The following is a 17,063-nucleotide window of genomic DNA, read 5'->3' as shown; positions in this document are numbered from 1 at the left end:
TTTTGACTGTTTTAGTCTCGAAGGAAATTCTACTATACATGCCAAAGGTTTAATTCTCTCCCTTAGCTCGCAAAACAATATGTCCTCAATTCTACACCAGTCGGATACAAATAAACTTTGTACACCCTTTAGCTTTAAAAAGAAAAGTATGGAACTTATCAACCTCAATGTAAGACACATCTAGCCAAAAAAAGTAGATGAACTTAGAGGTACGATGAAAAATGGCGTTAAGCTTGTAATGATTGAACTAGTTTAAACGTTTCTTGACTGCAATGTACCTGACAGCGCTATTTAAATTACTTCGTCATGGCAAAGGTCAGATGATCGACGCCAGTGAGTGGGAAGAGGGAAGTCATGAACGTTTCAAACAATGTGACATAATGATGATAATAATAATAATAATAATAATGAGGACTTTGCATAGCGCCTAATCTTTAGAAGCTCTAAGCGCTTTAGAACATTAGACAATACCTATAAGATAAAAAACATATACTGATATGATTACAAAAACAAACACCATGACATTCGAAAACAGTAGCAAACATGCTGAGAATGTTTACGGTAGGAAACATTATTAGGTCTTTAAGTTTGTTCTTGCAGTCGAAATAAGTGAGTTCTAGAGCCGTCTTAATGTGATCACTGTGTCTTTGTGTCTACGTTCAGCGGGCAATTCATTCCACGTTGCTGGGCCCTGGTATGCAAAAGAACTCGGTCCATATGACTTTTGTTTTCATACAGGAGAAGAACTGATTTCGAAATTTTCACTGTTTGATGAATATTGATTGAAGTAAGTTTACTCGAAAGCAAGTCTTCTCTGCTTAATGACATCAGACCCATCTCTCACTCATCATGGACTGATCACTTTGAACGCGAGTTAGAATTCACTTTAACTGAATAATGAAGCAATTTTCAGGGATAATTTAATGTTGCTTTAGTCTCAGATTATAACCCTAAATCGCTTCGTATGATACAACTGCAAGACTTTACACAGATTTTCAATGTCCTACAAGAGTAACAACCTGCACTTCTACATTGATTGACCACATCTACCCAATGCTAACCTCAATGATTCTCTATTAATGATCACTACCCCATTATGAATTATATATTCAGAACCGATGTTTCCTTGCTATCCTAAATAAGAACGTTGCCCTATTTCCCACACACTTGACAGATCTAATTTTACGCAGCCTAAAATGTATAAAATTACTTCCTCTGTGCATTAAATGATCATGTTAGTGGCAACTACAGAGGCAATGTTTGATGTCATTGTTAAACCCTTGCTTTGTAATATTTGTAGTGTTCTGTATATCATGTGCTTAACTTTTTTCCATAATTGTACGTTGTACTTTACGATAATGGTCATTTGTAAATAACATCTTAACATAGCTAACTTTTATCCATGATTGTAAGTTGTAAATAAGATGTTGACATAGCTTTTCAGTTCATAATATTCCAGAAACAAGCTTGTTTACATGGCAGGGTCACTCTCGTTTACAATGAGACAAGGTTTTTTCATTATAAAGTCTTCACATTATATTACGTTATATGTGTATTAAAATCTGCATATATAGAGACTTAGTAAATAAATTGTTTATTCCTGTTTTATATCGGTCTGTGGGAATTTATAATCATAGTTTGCAGTTTTGTTCAAATATAATTCGAGAGGAATTACTTATTTAAGTTATTCACTCTAGTTACTAATTGTTCATTTAGTTTGGATTAGCACATTATTTGGAACGATTGAAAACTCGCTCAAAGATCTTTGGGGTTGCATTTTTATGATACATAAGGACATTCAAGACTATTGAAATTCATTCAGAACATTATGTACGCTTGGACTTGACATTTAGGATTTAGTACACAATCCTGTAAGTGTCTCCTAATTATTTTCCTCTTTATGGTTCATAGTTTAAGACCTAGAGTCAGAACAGTAGATTGGAGATATAAAAAAGCAGAGTTTCAAATGCGATTAGAAATGCTAAAAGCAGAGTTTTAAATGTGATTAGAAATGCTCCCCTGCAGGTGTTTAATGTTGGAACCATGCCTGTATGGCTTTATCTTTGAAATAAAATGTCAACTTTGTTTCAAGTTTGGTAAACACTTAGAATAAAGGACATATTTTAGTGTGCGTAGTATTATTTCCCCCAGAATATTTACCTTATCAGTGACAATAATAAAGTGGTTAGAAGTAAGAAACCTTCTGTCGAATCAACAAATGAATATAGTAAAAGCGCTATTTGAGACTTAACGTGTAACAACGTTTTGCATGCTAGTCCTATATGCCAAGTAAACTGCCTTTAACCGAGTCAGATATAAGCTATAATGAGTACATTCAAACTAAAGCGACAGCAACCTATTTAACTGATAAACTGTTAATTAATATGAGCAATTTTAAATGAAATTTTCATTTCGGGACCTGGCCAAATCACATTCCATAGTGTATCTACGTGGTCATTGTTTGTTAAGCATCATGGCGTCCTTTTTAAATAGTTCAGAAAAGTGCAATAGGACCAATGATATATAACTTGTAGCTCACAGAAACCCGGCCAAAGGGCCTGGTGTGCAAGATAACACAAAACCGATCAATGGGCATGGTGCTTACAGCCAACACAAAACCAAGCAAATGGCATCGTGTTTGCGGCTAACACAAAACTGACCAAAGGATGTGGTTCTTACAGGTACCACAAATCCGGCCAAAGGACATGATATTCGCAACTAACTCAAAACTGACTATTGGGCACGGTACTTACAGCTAACAAAAAACTGACCAAAGTAATGGCACGGGTAGCTAACCGAAAACCGACCAAATGACACACTGCTTGCGGCTAACACAAAACCGACTAAAGATATGATGATTACAGCTAATACAAAACGACGAAAGGTCAAGGTGTTTACCGCTCATACAAAACCGACCAAAGCGCATATCACTGGCAGCTAACGCAAAACCAAGCATAGGGCACGGCGCCTACGGCAAACCAACCAAAGGGCATGGTGCTTCAGGCTAATATAAAACGGAAAAATAGGGCACGTAGTTTACAGCTAACACAATTCCGAATACAGAGCAAGATGCTTATGGTTTGCTACCAATATAAGACGGAACAGAGGGCACGTTTCTTGCGGCTAAAGCAAAGGGCTTTGTGCTTACAGCCAACAGAAAACTGACTGCCTATTGATAATGTGATAACGACAGGTCACGAACGTTGATTGAATGATATCTGACAACTCTCGTTAACACTAAATCATTTTCCTTTTTGTTGCTTTGTTTTAACACATATAATTTAAATATACAGATTATAGCATTAATAAATAATTTTTGTACAAATATAAAATGTTTGTTTGTGATAAACAAAATATAGCTTGACCAATCACTTCTACATAATTTAAGAAATGTACTTATGTAAACTTTACACTTTAGCAAAATAATACTTTTTATTTCAAGTACAGTTACAATAGTAATATTAATTATGCAGTGACAATATTCAGGATAAAATGCTAACATGGACGTATCTGCTCTTGACAATTCACGTTGTAATGTTAATTATCCAATGACATTAACAATGATGACATGCAAATATTTACGTCTCTGCTCTTGACAATTCAAGTTGTAAAGTTAATTATCTAATGACATTAACAATGATGGCATAGCAGCAGGGAAGTTCTACAGACCAGTGGTTCCAGACCAAATAAAGCCTCCTACGAGAACTTTCTCCGTAGAAGCCTCAGATTTCAAAAATAAGCCTTCCTACGAAAATTAATTTGCGTAAATTCACTCCCGACTGCAATTTTTTGTGTGCAAATTCAATGATTCTAGACAAGTAAAAAAAGGGGGGGGGGGGGAAATTTATTCTGGTGTCGATGAAGTTTGCAAAGTTTGGCTGCTGATCCTAATTTTACCTCGCATTAAAACAATATAGTTGAAAATAATATGAGTCGGAAAGCTAGTAGAGTTGGAGAGCCTCACTCTGCAAGATTAGCGCGAGAGCAATTAGCGGCAGTGAAGAAACTTATCCCGGTAAAACAATTATTTAAGAAAAAAGTTCGTGATTACGAAGATTCTCAGTATGGAATTACCGAGATATCGTCAAAGTTGTTGAGTCCAGTCACTGGAGCAATCGAGCAAGTCGCATACGGCGATAAAAAGGAAGATAAGGAACTCAGGAAGAAGGGGCTTATTCCTATGACGAGAGATATCGAGCAACACACTCGATTATTGCCGGAGCGAATAGTACAAACACAAACACGAGCACAAGCACAAGCACGAGCACGAGCACAAGCACAAGCACAAGCACAAGCACAACAAGAACAAGCACAAGCACGAGCACAAGCACAAGCACGAGCACAAGCAGAATTGAGGACGGGGCAAATTCCTGAAGAATTAGATGAAGATCAAAAATTACGGCAAGAACAAGCGCAAGAAGAAGAACAAGAGCAAGAGGAAGAAGAAGAAGAAAAAAAAGAGGAAGATAAAGATATTCAACCTCGAGATATAATAAAAAATTTTTTTACCGAGAATGGTTGGAAAACATTGCAAGAACAATTTGACGTTTTTGGCAAAGATACTAAAATATTTGCTATATTTGCCGAAGATTCCTTTGACAATAGAAAAGTTTTTTTAACGGAGGAGGGATTGAAAAAAATTAAATCGCGGGGAGTTTGGTATAATAATTTATTTCGAGCTAAATATAATTTATCTGAGGCGAGGAGAACAAGTTTTCATTATAGTGATTTTCTGGATCACGCAAATACAAGGAAGGAGGAAAAAAAATCTTCGGGGATATCACAAAAATCAACTCAACAAGAGAAAGAAACTGCGAATTCCGACTATGAAAATCTTCATAATGCTATCGGATTTGTTTTTACCCGTGATGTGCATGAACAAATCGCAAAGGGGGAAAATTTAGTAGGTATTGCCGCGGATTATAATGATAGGGATAAATATTTAAACCCCAGTGTTCGTGGAAAACCTCTTGAAAAAAACAAATATATCGAATGGATATATTTTGCTAGTAAAAAACCTCCTTACAGACGTGATGACGAATATTTTAAATTTATGGAAAAAGTAAACCAAAAAGAAAAAGAAAAGGAAGAGAAGGACGTGTTAACGGAGTGGTTTAAAGAACCATCAACACAAAAACCAAAAACAGGAAGCGGATATACAATTTGCCCTGACAGTGTTGTCAACGATGTATCTCGCCTCGAGGTATTAATCGGAGGAAAACGAGCTGGAAATAACTCCCGTGAAATAATCAACGAAGCCTCGGATATTTGTCAGCGATTATTCCGCGGTGGTGTCATCGACTCTCACATTTACAAGGAACTTGTCGATGAGCTCATCGATTAAAACAACACAATTGAAATAACATGATTGTTCACAAATATCAGCGCAGACCCAAACAGGTCCGCATAGTAAACTCTAGATTGCCCGTGTACAAATATATACACGGCAATGGATTCGGCGATATCATTGGAAGTCTCGTTACGCGAATAATACCTAAAATCGGACCCACTATCAAACAATTCGCGTCAAAAGCAATAGGAAAGATCGGCGAGACTGCTATCTCTGGTATCGGTAATTTGGCCAGTAAAGGCTTCAATGTTGTCAAAAGTAAAATATTAAATTTAATGCGCAAAAAACAACCCGTCAAATTACCCATCACCAGAGAAATGCCACCCGAAGTCAGTAAAGCCATAAACGACGCAGCAAATAAAAAAATAAATGATCTCGCAAAGGAAGTTGCTAAGACAAATATAGCGCAGGAAGTTGCAAATACAAATCTTGCAAATGAAGTTGCTAACATAAATCTAGCAAATAAAGTTGCTAAGACAAATCTAGCAAATACAAGCTTCATTTCAGGCAGCGGTCTTCGTTTTAGATGATATTCTTAATAATAAATGTTCGCACAAGTGTCAAATGAAGTGTTTGACATGGACGAGCCTGTAGGTAGGGATACATCCGTGCGAGATTTCCAGTATTTCTCGTACGATGCAGTTGACCCAAATACAAATAATCGCTTGGAAATTCAAGTCCACGATACAACAAGGTATTTTCTTCCATCTGAGGCATATATCGAGGTTGTTGGGAGAATTGTAAAAGAAAATAATACCAACTATGAAGCAGATTTTAGTATTGGGTTTGTCAACAACGGTATTATGGCATTATTCAAGAGCGCCACTTATATGATCGACGGAAGAGAGATCGAATCAATTACGGACAACGTTGATATAGCAACGACGATTATAGGCTTAGCGAGATACTCGGATGATTTTACCAGGTCAGCTGGTCCTAGTATGATGTTCGCCAAAGATAACTCCAATGACCCTGAGCATTCCCCGTATGATATCGGCAGACCGGTAACCGTCGCTGGCGCTCCCGCTGATATTCGTTCAGTGATGATCACCCCCAATAACAATTACAACCTTGGATTTGCCACGAGAAAAGCTATGTTAAATGGAGTTGAACGAAGATTTTCCTGTGCAATTCCGCTATCTCACATTTTTGGATTTTGCAGGCATTTCAGAAAAGTTATTTACGGAGCAAAACACACGATAACTTTCGTTCGAGACGCTGCTGGCAATGACAAAGCCATCTGGCGAGATCCCGGTGATGCAGGCAAGGTAATCCTAACTAAATTTACCTTGTGGATGCCAGCGATAACCCCATCGATACTTGAGGAAGAAAAATTATTATCATTCATGAATCAAGGCGGAAAATCCGTCATGTCCTGGTTGACAACGATGACCGACTCCTGCGATGTTAATATCAACGGAATATTTACCTGGCGAATTGCGTCACAACAAGGTGTTTCGGCACCTAGACACATCTTTGTTGCTCTTCAAGACGCAAACAGATACGATCAACTTCACAGTCATATGATATTTGATAATTTCGATGCAACAAACGTTTCACTAAGGATAAACGGCCAGCAAGAGCCATCGGAGGAAATAGCCATCGATTTTGACAACTATTCGACTGCTCGCGCGTATCATCGATTGCTAAGTTTCATGGGCCGCGATCAAAATATCGATACCGGATTGCAAATATCACAGCTAGATTTTAATATTCGCTATCCTATCTATTACTTCTCCCTGGAGCATCTCGATTTGGTAAAACAATCCGTTGTCGATATTCATTTCAAAGCCAGAATTAACACAAACGGACCTGCAAGAGCCATCGCGGTAATCCTCAGCGATAGAACAATGATCCTGGAAGGCATCAGTGGTAGAATGCGAGTCATCGATGCTCCTGTCGAGAATATGTGATAAATTCCAAATTTAGATTAAGCGATTATTAATATGCCATACGAACACGTCAGTGTAACTCTGACCCCAGGTCAGATAAAAAAACTCCAAACAGCGATATCAAAGCGATGCGGTATGAAATTAACACTGAAAAACGATCAGATTCACGGTGGGCCTAACAAACTGTCGCTAACTAGAGGTCAACGTGAACGATTTACCAAGGCCAAATCAGCAAATTCTGGCGTTCATGTGAGCCTTTCCATAGGCGCCATCAGAGATATGGTCAAAACAGGCGGATTTCTTCCTTTTCTCCCTCTGATAAAAATGGCCCTTCCGATTATTGGAAAGACATTAGGATTAGGCGCGCTCTCGGGCATAGGTTCCAAATTAGGAGAAAAAGTGGTGGGAGGAAGATACGGTAAAAAAAAGGGAGGGTTACTTCCCGTCCTCTCTCTCCTGTTGCAAAAACAACAAAAAGGATCCGGCCTTTATCTAAGACGCCCCCCATACGGATCCGGCCTAAGATTAGCACGGCCTATTCAAATTTAGATTTACTTAGCGAAGCAAGGAAAAAAAAAATAAAATTTTGCAGAGGTGTATTTATGCGAGATCAACTACCAAACAAACCAAACCCTACCGAGACGGGAATAATTAATCTCGATAAAAATACCGGCCCTGGCACGCACTGGGTTGCATACGCGATTAATCCTCGCGAAGTTATTTACTTTGACTCGTACGGATTAGCACCGCCAAATGAATTTATCAACTATGTGTCTTCGCTGAAACTTCCGGTTTGGTATTCGACACTTCCAACGCAGACATTAGCGGATCCACCGATATGCGGCCCGGAGTCAATTAATGTTCTTAACGCAATTTCAAAATCATCCGGTCCGTATCACAAAATTGTATTTGAATACGCCGTAGATAAATATCATGGTTGATATTTACGGTAGATTTATCTACAGGAAGGAAAAAGCAGAAGTGACTGACGTCGATCTATCAAAGTTCGCAACCAAGAGCGATATTAACAATCTTCTATCGCTGTCAGAGGTGGACCCTGGCGAAGTTGCTGTTTTTCAAAATACCGAAGGAAGATTACAAACCAGCAACGTGAAAATAACTGATATAATCAAGCGAGACGAATACCGCGATCATATCAGTCAGTTTACTCGCCAATCGGAGATGGTATTAAAATCTATTGCTGATATTACCGATATTATCGCGGTATTACCACTAAAGGCCAATATCGCGGATGTGGAAAAATCCGACAAAGAGCTATCAGCGGCGATGCTTCTAAAGGCCAATATCGCGGATGTAGAAAAATCCGACAAAGAGCTATCAGCGGCGATGCTTCTAAAGGCTGATAAAGCATCACACGACGATCTTCAGGATAGAGTGACAAAAAGATTTACCAAGCTAACTAACGATCTTAAAAAACTAGACGATACATCAAAAAATCTCAGTAAAAAACTCGACGAGGATATAAAAAAATTCATCGAAACCTCCTCAACTACACACAGCGATCTTACCGAGAAAACAAAGAAAATAAACGAAGATATCGCCCAAATCAACAGAGAGATTGAATCGGCACGCGCATTAATATTTCAAAAAGCCGATAGAACATCACATAACGATCTTACCGAGAAAACAAAGAAAATAAACGAAGATATCGCCCAAATCAACAGAGAGATTGAATCGGCACGTGCATTAATATTTCAAAAAACCGATAGAACATCACATAACGATCTCAGCGAGAAAGTAAAATCCATCAACGAGGAAATTACCAAAATAAATACCGCGATGGGTCAGAAAATCGATAGAACATCACATAACGATCTTACCGAGAAAACAAAGAAAATAAACGAAGATATCGCCCAAATCAACAGAGAGATTGAATCGGCACGCGCATTAATATTTCAAAAAGCCGATAGAACATCACATAACGATCTTACCGAGAAAACAAAGAAAATAAACGAAGATATCGCCCAAATCAACAAAGATATTGACTCGGCACGCGCATTAATATTTCAAAAAACCGATAGAACATCACATAACGATCTCAGCGAGAAAGTAAAATCCATCAACGAGGAAATTACCAAAATAAATATCTCGTTAGGTCAGAGAGCAACAATCGACGATCTCAACAAGGAAATTGATAAACTCAACGATCTTGTTGTTCCCGAATTTACCAAGGAGTTTAACGCGATACGTGAATCGACAGATGAGAAAACAAGAAAAATCGACGAGGATATTACTAAAATTAACGATGAAATTAACGCGGTACGTGAATTAGCGCGTCAAAAGGTTGATACATCAGCGAACGATGGAAAAATTCAAGAAATCAACGAGAAACTTCTCGCCGTAACAACAAGCGTCGACGAAATCAAAATAGAAATGTTATCGTTGGAACTTATTATTGTACCACCGGAGGTACATACAGCAAATCTTCTTCTCAATATACCATTTGTGATGAGGTCAGAATATTTTACCTGGACACCCGATAATGATTCTTTTAACTTTACCGCGCCAATTCAAGGTGTATATCGAGTATATATTATTTCGAAGTCATTAATAAAATTTAATGTGACGGCTCTTCTTCGTGAAATTTATGAATACCATCCTGGATTTTTCGTTATTTCCAAAGATGAAAATAAAACTGAAACTTTTAAATTAACGCCATCGGATAGAACCAACATGGGACCAGTGCATTATTTTATAATTTTTGAATATTTATTTGGTTGGGGTATGACCAATCCCCCCAAGACGATCAGCGTTGCCGAAGGGGAGGATCCCGAGCCGTTTAAGGTTGCCGAGATAGAGAATCCCCAATCAATTGGCTAGATAAATAACTTATAAATGACCGCATCGGATTACCGTTATAATCAGGCGCGATCATGGCAGGATTCGCTAAAAAAACTCCTCGACGAGTATCAAACAAAAATAAAAAAATACCAGCGTAGATTAGTTATCATTGACGTCGCCGTGTACACGGTATCCGCGGTAGTCGCTGGTGCTGGAATAATTTTATCCGCGGTAACAACAATCGCGCCGATCGTTGCAACAATAATAATCTCGTCAACAACGACAATTGCTGGTGTTCTCAATATCGTAGCGAAAAAGATATCCTCGTGCACGAGTGAGAAATTATCGTTGTACAAAAACAAACTAACCAAGATCAACGACGCGTATTCGAAATTATCATCGCTGCTTTCCGAGAGTCTCAATGATGGCGTTATCTCCGATCTAGAATTTTCGGCAATGATCAGTATTTACTCCGAGATTGAACAAATGAATATTAATAATGTCCGAACTAGCCCAGATCGTGACAAACACGACACCGCCGACAACAACGTTAATATCGTTAAGCTCAACTAAGCCAGAATTTAGCATCAATTTTCCAACACCAATCAGCGTCAAAGAAATTGCGTTAACACAATTGCGTGTCTACAACAGCTGGCCTAATGTTAGATCGAAATCATTCGGTAAATTATCATCGAATAATTCGCTTGTTTTTGCCAACAAAAACAAACCCGATGGAACGCCTGATTGGATCGTCGTTGGCATACCAACAGGCAGTTACGAAATTGATCAGCTGGATAAGGAATTTACCACCAGAATATCAAATATAACCGGCGATGCTACTCCGGGAATAAAAATATCTGCGCACGAACCAACACTATCATCGATGATAGAGGTGAAATCGCCGTACATGGTAGATATTTACCAATCATCGATTAGGACCATATTAGGTTGGCCTGAAATCGCACCTCTAGTAAAACCAAAAAAATCAGATTTTATTATTCCAGGTTGGTACGAGGAAGCTCCTCCAGAACTACCGGAACCAAAAAAAGAAGATTTTACCACCGACGAAGGATGGTATGGAGATATCAAACACAAGTCTCTAATCCACGCTGCCATCAGCTACGTGAACATCCACAAACTTAATATGTTAATGTTCGCTTTTACTTTTAGGGACGAAAAAATTCTCTCGTGGTTGGTTCTTCCCAAAATCCCCCCCGGTGTGAAAATCTTCGACGCTACCCACATTAACAGGAAAATATTCCCCATAGATGGTATCTTGGTAAGAAGAACCCTCGACGAATTTATTCAAGAACATAAATTACAATTAAATTTATTGCGGGAATCCTTTCATGAATGCATCTTAAATAAATCAGGCTCATGTAGCGAAATTATCAAACGCGTGAAGATTTTAAATCAACTCGCGAATGATGTTGAATATTATCATGGTATGTTTATTCAGGCAATCATCGACGATATATCAATTGCCGATTATGTTCTTCCTATTAGCAAATTCGAGTTGATCAGAAATTCAGGAGAAAAACAAAAATTCATGAGAGTATTTGGTTTAACCGAGGAAACGCTACCAAATTTCAAATTTCCCGATTATGATGTTGATAAAATGAGAAAATCCGTCACTGATACCATCGATGATTTATTTCCGAAGTTACATGCCGCGTGGACTAAAAAAATACAATCAGAATCGATTCTCAAACACGATAATGATCTCGCCGGGCAAGGGCGGCATATTTCGCCAGGTATCGTTAATATAACGGAAGTTATCGCGATTTATCTTCACGCGGATGTTGTCGAGGGCAGCTACAATGTTGATTCGTCAGAGTCAAATCAACAGGGATTTATCTTGTATTCGTTTTCACCTAGCGCCTCTCCGGGTTATTTGATAATAAAGGAGCCGGTGAATCCATTTTACCTGCGATGTCATAATCGATTATTGTCAAGGATAAATTTCAAACTAACGGATCAGAAAGGAAATTTGCTTGATATCCGCGGGGAAACTGTTAGTATCAATCTGCTGGTGAAATCGTAAATCCGTCCTCCAGGGAAAACAGGCCAAAAAAAATAAATAAAATCCAGGGAATTTTTTTAAAATTAATATATTTTTTTAATTTTTGTTTTTTTTTGTTGTTTGCGGAATTTCTTCAGGAAGATATTTCCTTGGCCTTGCTCTCATCGACAAGCTTTTTCAGTTGTCTGATGCGCGAGCTTGTAATTTTTCTTGATTCATATTCGTCGGATAAAATCAATCTAGCTTTTTCCACTAGCGTAGATAATTTAACAAAATCCTCAATTTGATCATCGCTGACTGTTGCAAGCGATTGATACATCGCGATTTGGATCTTTTTTATTAATTTGTATTCGGATGGTAGCGTGTATTTGTATTCGAGTTTTCCTTGAATGATTGTTTCGAATTCGGATCGGATTTTACTCGTGTCCAACTCTGATGGAAGATTTATTTTTTTCTTCAGGTCATCGATAGCTTCGATGATGTTATTTATGTTTTCTTCGTCCATTATATAATCTGTAATATTCAATTATTCTTCGTCGCTTTCCGAATCGAATATTATTGGTATATAGGAGAATTTGATCCATTCACCGAGATTGTAGGAAAACGTCGCATTGATTTTTCCTTCTGCCGCGAATTTCACCGAGCGTGAATTAATTTCATAATATTTCGCAGCTGCAGTCATCGATTCGAATATCATCTCCTCGCCCGTTTCCTGATTTATCGATTTGACCGCCCTGGCATATTTAGGGTGTCGCCCAGTATTACCAAAGATGCAATTTACACTTTGAGATACAGCGCGTAGATTGGAAAGTTTATTGTTAAGTTTATTTCCATCGATATGATCAATGACCAAATTATTCTTGATGAGTCCGCGGAAACACTCGAATACAAACCGATGAAGGGTGTAATTTGTGGATCTTCTCTTTCCACCATTACTGAAGTTACATATCAAATAACCCGAATTGCCAACTCTACCAACATGTTTCTTCGTTCTGATATGTCTGACGGTACCATCGGATGATGCCTCGTAACCCTCGATCGTAGGATGAGATCTATACTCGTGTGTGATTTTCATTGCAGGAATCGTCGATTTCATTTCCATATACAATATTCCATTTGTTTAAATCATAATTTGCCTTGAATCGATTAATATAATCTTCTTCGCATGTTATCACCGACGAGGATCTTTTTTTGTAATATCTGAGCAATTCCCGATAATTTTTCCCTCCACAGGATAAACACAATCGAGTCTTTCCTCGCGTGCCAGCTTGACAAACTAAACACCGCTGTGGTCCTTTACTGCCTCGTCGAATCGCATATATGTGAGCACCACAATAATCGCCTCTGCAGGATTTGTCGCATGATTTTGTTGATCCGATTGGTATCCACGAACATTTATTCATTATAATTTAGATATTTGTCTAAAATATAATAATGGATACATTTGATCTTGATGAGGCAGAATATATCATTCCTGAGGTCGATCGTGCCAAAAAAGAATTTTTCGATGATGGGGGGATTCATGTTTGGTCGACATGGAAAACTAACGCTGTTGATGCTACGATGAATCTGGAACGGGCCAAGAAGATAATCGAGCATATAAAAAACTCGCATTCCGAGGAGCGATTTATCTTTGGAATAAAATTCATCGCACAAATGCCTGACGACACTTGGATTATTCGCGATAAACGAGATCCAATACGTGGCGGTAAGAAAAACGTCGTTCTTGATAAAAATTCGAAGCCAGGATTATTATTGGGAATCGATGGTCCTTATTATGCTAGGGCATATCCATCTAGCGCTGTTGTCTATGGAATTTATCGGCTGAATAACAATCCAGATGTGAAAAATCTACCTGCGATGAAAGAATCACCGATGATAAATTGCGTGGCTGAGCGCGTTATCGAGCATATGAAAAACGCTCGTCGCGGATCCGGATTGACACAGTTGAGGTTGAATAAAATTAACTCATGGGCGAAGACTGTTGTTGATGGCGCATCGATTGACGATGTTGCTGTGTTGAGCAAGAAACTTAAATTTCCTATCACGGTGAAAACACTATCGGGAGAAATATTATATTCGTCGCCATATAGATCTCGAGGAGTACCAATCGAGATTGTTGATCATAATTCACATGCGTGGTCGCAGTCGGTAATGATATTCCCGCGAGATCAGGTTGTTAAATTTTATCCTGTTGATGATGCAAAAGACAATTCCGATGCCATGTTCCGATATATCAAAATATTAGCCGCGTCTGATCCAATATCGGTTTGGTTATTCTCGAGCGAAGAAAAGTATGATCAGTTTATATTGCCGCGCGGAGATATTTATCGAGATGAAAAATTACATGAATCTATGAAAAATATTGCGGTGAAATATTCGTCAAATCCTGATCAGTTATTAACGAACTGCTTTACTGTTCCGTCTGTTGCTGCTCACGCTGCCAGAGAAAGAAATTCGTGGAAACCTACAAGGAACGAATTTCTCGCTGATATTCAACTTAGCTGTATCGAATACGGCCATGGCGGATTATGGAATACCAAATATTATTTCGAAGATATGATCTCCGTTGATATGAGCGCGTGCTATCCTGGAAGTTTCCTAGGATACGGCGATTGTGCGGATTATTTTGCTAAATTTGGTCATCCCACCAACGAAATGACAAGGGTAGCAATTAACGGACCGTTACCTGATTTTGTCATGACCGGATTCGCTTGTGTCACTTCATTTGAGTTTGCTGAAAATTTACATAAAATTTGTTATATTTGGTTTGGTCGGCATTTCTCTCAACGCAGATGGGTCCCTATAGTGTTATTGAGGTATATGCTGGATTCGTCAATGTTAATATCGTTGACGGTTAGCGAGGCAATTATATCATACAGGAAACAAACTGAAGTGTGGCTACCGACGGATTGTGAAAACGCGAAAGATATCGGAAGAAAAATAATTGGCAAATTTACTCAAGGAGGATCCGTTGATCATAAACACCGACACGCTAGATTGTTTATCAACGATGCCGAGATGGATTTTATTATTGCCGATACGGTATCGCGAGGAATATTCTGCAACAGAAAGAATATTATCATTGACGGAGAAAAATTGGGTACCGTAATTAGCTATCTCGACGGAGAATCAGCGCAGTATACGCATTTGAGGTCTTCGATGCTCGCTTATGTGAGTATAAATTTACTGTCGATGATAAATAAATTTTCTGATATCGCGGTAAGGGTCGCAACGGACTCGTTTTATATCGATAAGAAATATCAGTATAGGCTAGAAAATTTAATCTCCGATGGTTCTTGGGGCACTTGGAGGATAAAAAACGAGGATATCCTAGATTATTGCGAAGACGCCGATGTCGAAGATTGCGATAAATTTCATCAAGATAAATGCGAGGAAATATCGACGGCTGCATCTGCATTTGACCCGATTTCACGTAGTAAATTCGTTTACCTAAATGGTCCTGGTGGTAGCGGTAAAACAACACGAGCGATAAATTTATTTGCGAAATCTGATATGATAGTGTTGACTCCAACTCACAGATTAGCGCGAGAAATAAGGCAACGCGGCGTTGATTCTGGTACGTATCATAGTTATTTCAAATACAGCGGTGGATTATGGGATTCGGCTCGCATGGGAAACAAATACATCAACAAAATTATAATATTTGATGAAATTTGCACAGTAAATTTAGTTGTATTACAATCATTCCTGGCATGGCTGGAGGAGAAAAATACAGCCGTGATAATGTGCGGAGATCATGGCCAGCCTGATCCGATTGATGGTGAATCTCCTCACGAATGGCTCAGGAATTTCGTTGACTATTATGAGGAAATCGACGCCGATTATAGATCCGATGATATTTTACTGACTGAATTTAAGAAAATAATTCGATTACAACCGAATAAGTTTCAATGCGATGTGATGAGAAGAATAATCGACGAGACTCCGATGGATATTTTTCTAAATTTGTGGCGTCCCGATCATTTGATTGTTGCTAGTAGGAAAATTGTTCGCGATGTTATTCAGGAAATGTTATTCAAGCTTCATTGCGAGAAATTTCCAACGCTGCAGGTGCCGTTGTGTTACAGGCCCGCTGATACCAGGAAACAAAATATCAGTGTTACTTTACCCTGCGGAGAGGAAAAAATCTTAGTTTTGAACGATATTATTCTTGTTGATATTAATCTTGTCAATGACGCGATAAACGCAGAAAGATCGCCATGGAAACTTGGATACGCAACAACGATACATTCATCACAGGGATTGACCGTAGATGGTCAAGTTTGGATCGTCGATGATAGAATTTCCTGGTCAAATTTAGTGTATTTAGCTGTGTCAAGAGTAAGAAAATTATCTCAGTTAGGTAGAATTCGGTTTCACATTAATGACGCTGGCGGTAGTTGAGTATCTTTCGGTATTATTTGTAATTCCTCCTTGGTAAATCCGCGTTGTGGCGCTAGTGAATCTAGGAAATAAATTGCCGGTCTTCCCGATGATCTTGTTACGGCTGATATTTTGTGTGTTGTTACGCTCCAATTTGGATCGGTTGCTCTTTTTCTTCCTCCTTCAGCCTCGCCTTCTTTATATAAATACCTGACCGTGACGCTACCTAGCACAGGCGGAATTGTGGAATCTCGCTTTAGTGGTATATTCGATTTTGTAATTGCAATTGCGGGTTTCATTGCTATTGTTCGAGTTACTTCGTTATTTAGCGCGTTAATCACGTGAGGTAATCTTGATACCCAATCATGAGATCGATTATCTTGAATAAATTCACGCGCGTATTGGTATCCGAATAATCGTTCTGCAAGAGTTTTATTGAATCTCTCAACGATAGCTTGATTGTGATGAACACCTACAATACCGCGACGGATTTTAACATTATTCTTTTTCATCAGTGAAGTAACCGCGCCAAGAAATTCTCGACCTGGATCAACCTGGAGAAGCTTCGGCCAGGTCAGCGGAGATCGCGAGTAAATTTTCTCAAATGCCT

This window comes from Sinohyriopsis cumingii, chromosome 10 (assembly GCF_028554795.1).
Source record: "Sinohyriopsis cumingii isolate HCF-2022 chromosome 10, ASM2855479v2, whole genome shotgun sequence".
In the NCBI taxonomy this organism is placed as follows: Eukaryota; Metazoa; Mollusca; class Bivalvia; order Unionida; family Unionidae; genus Sinohyriopsis; species Sinohyriopsis cumingii.
Note: the sequence above shows the minus strand (reverse complement) of the source record.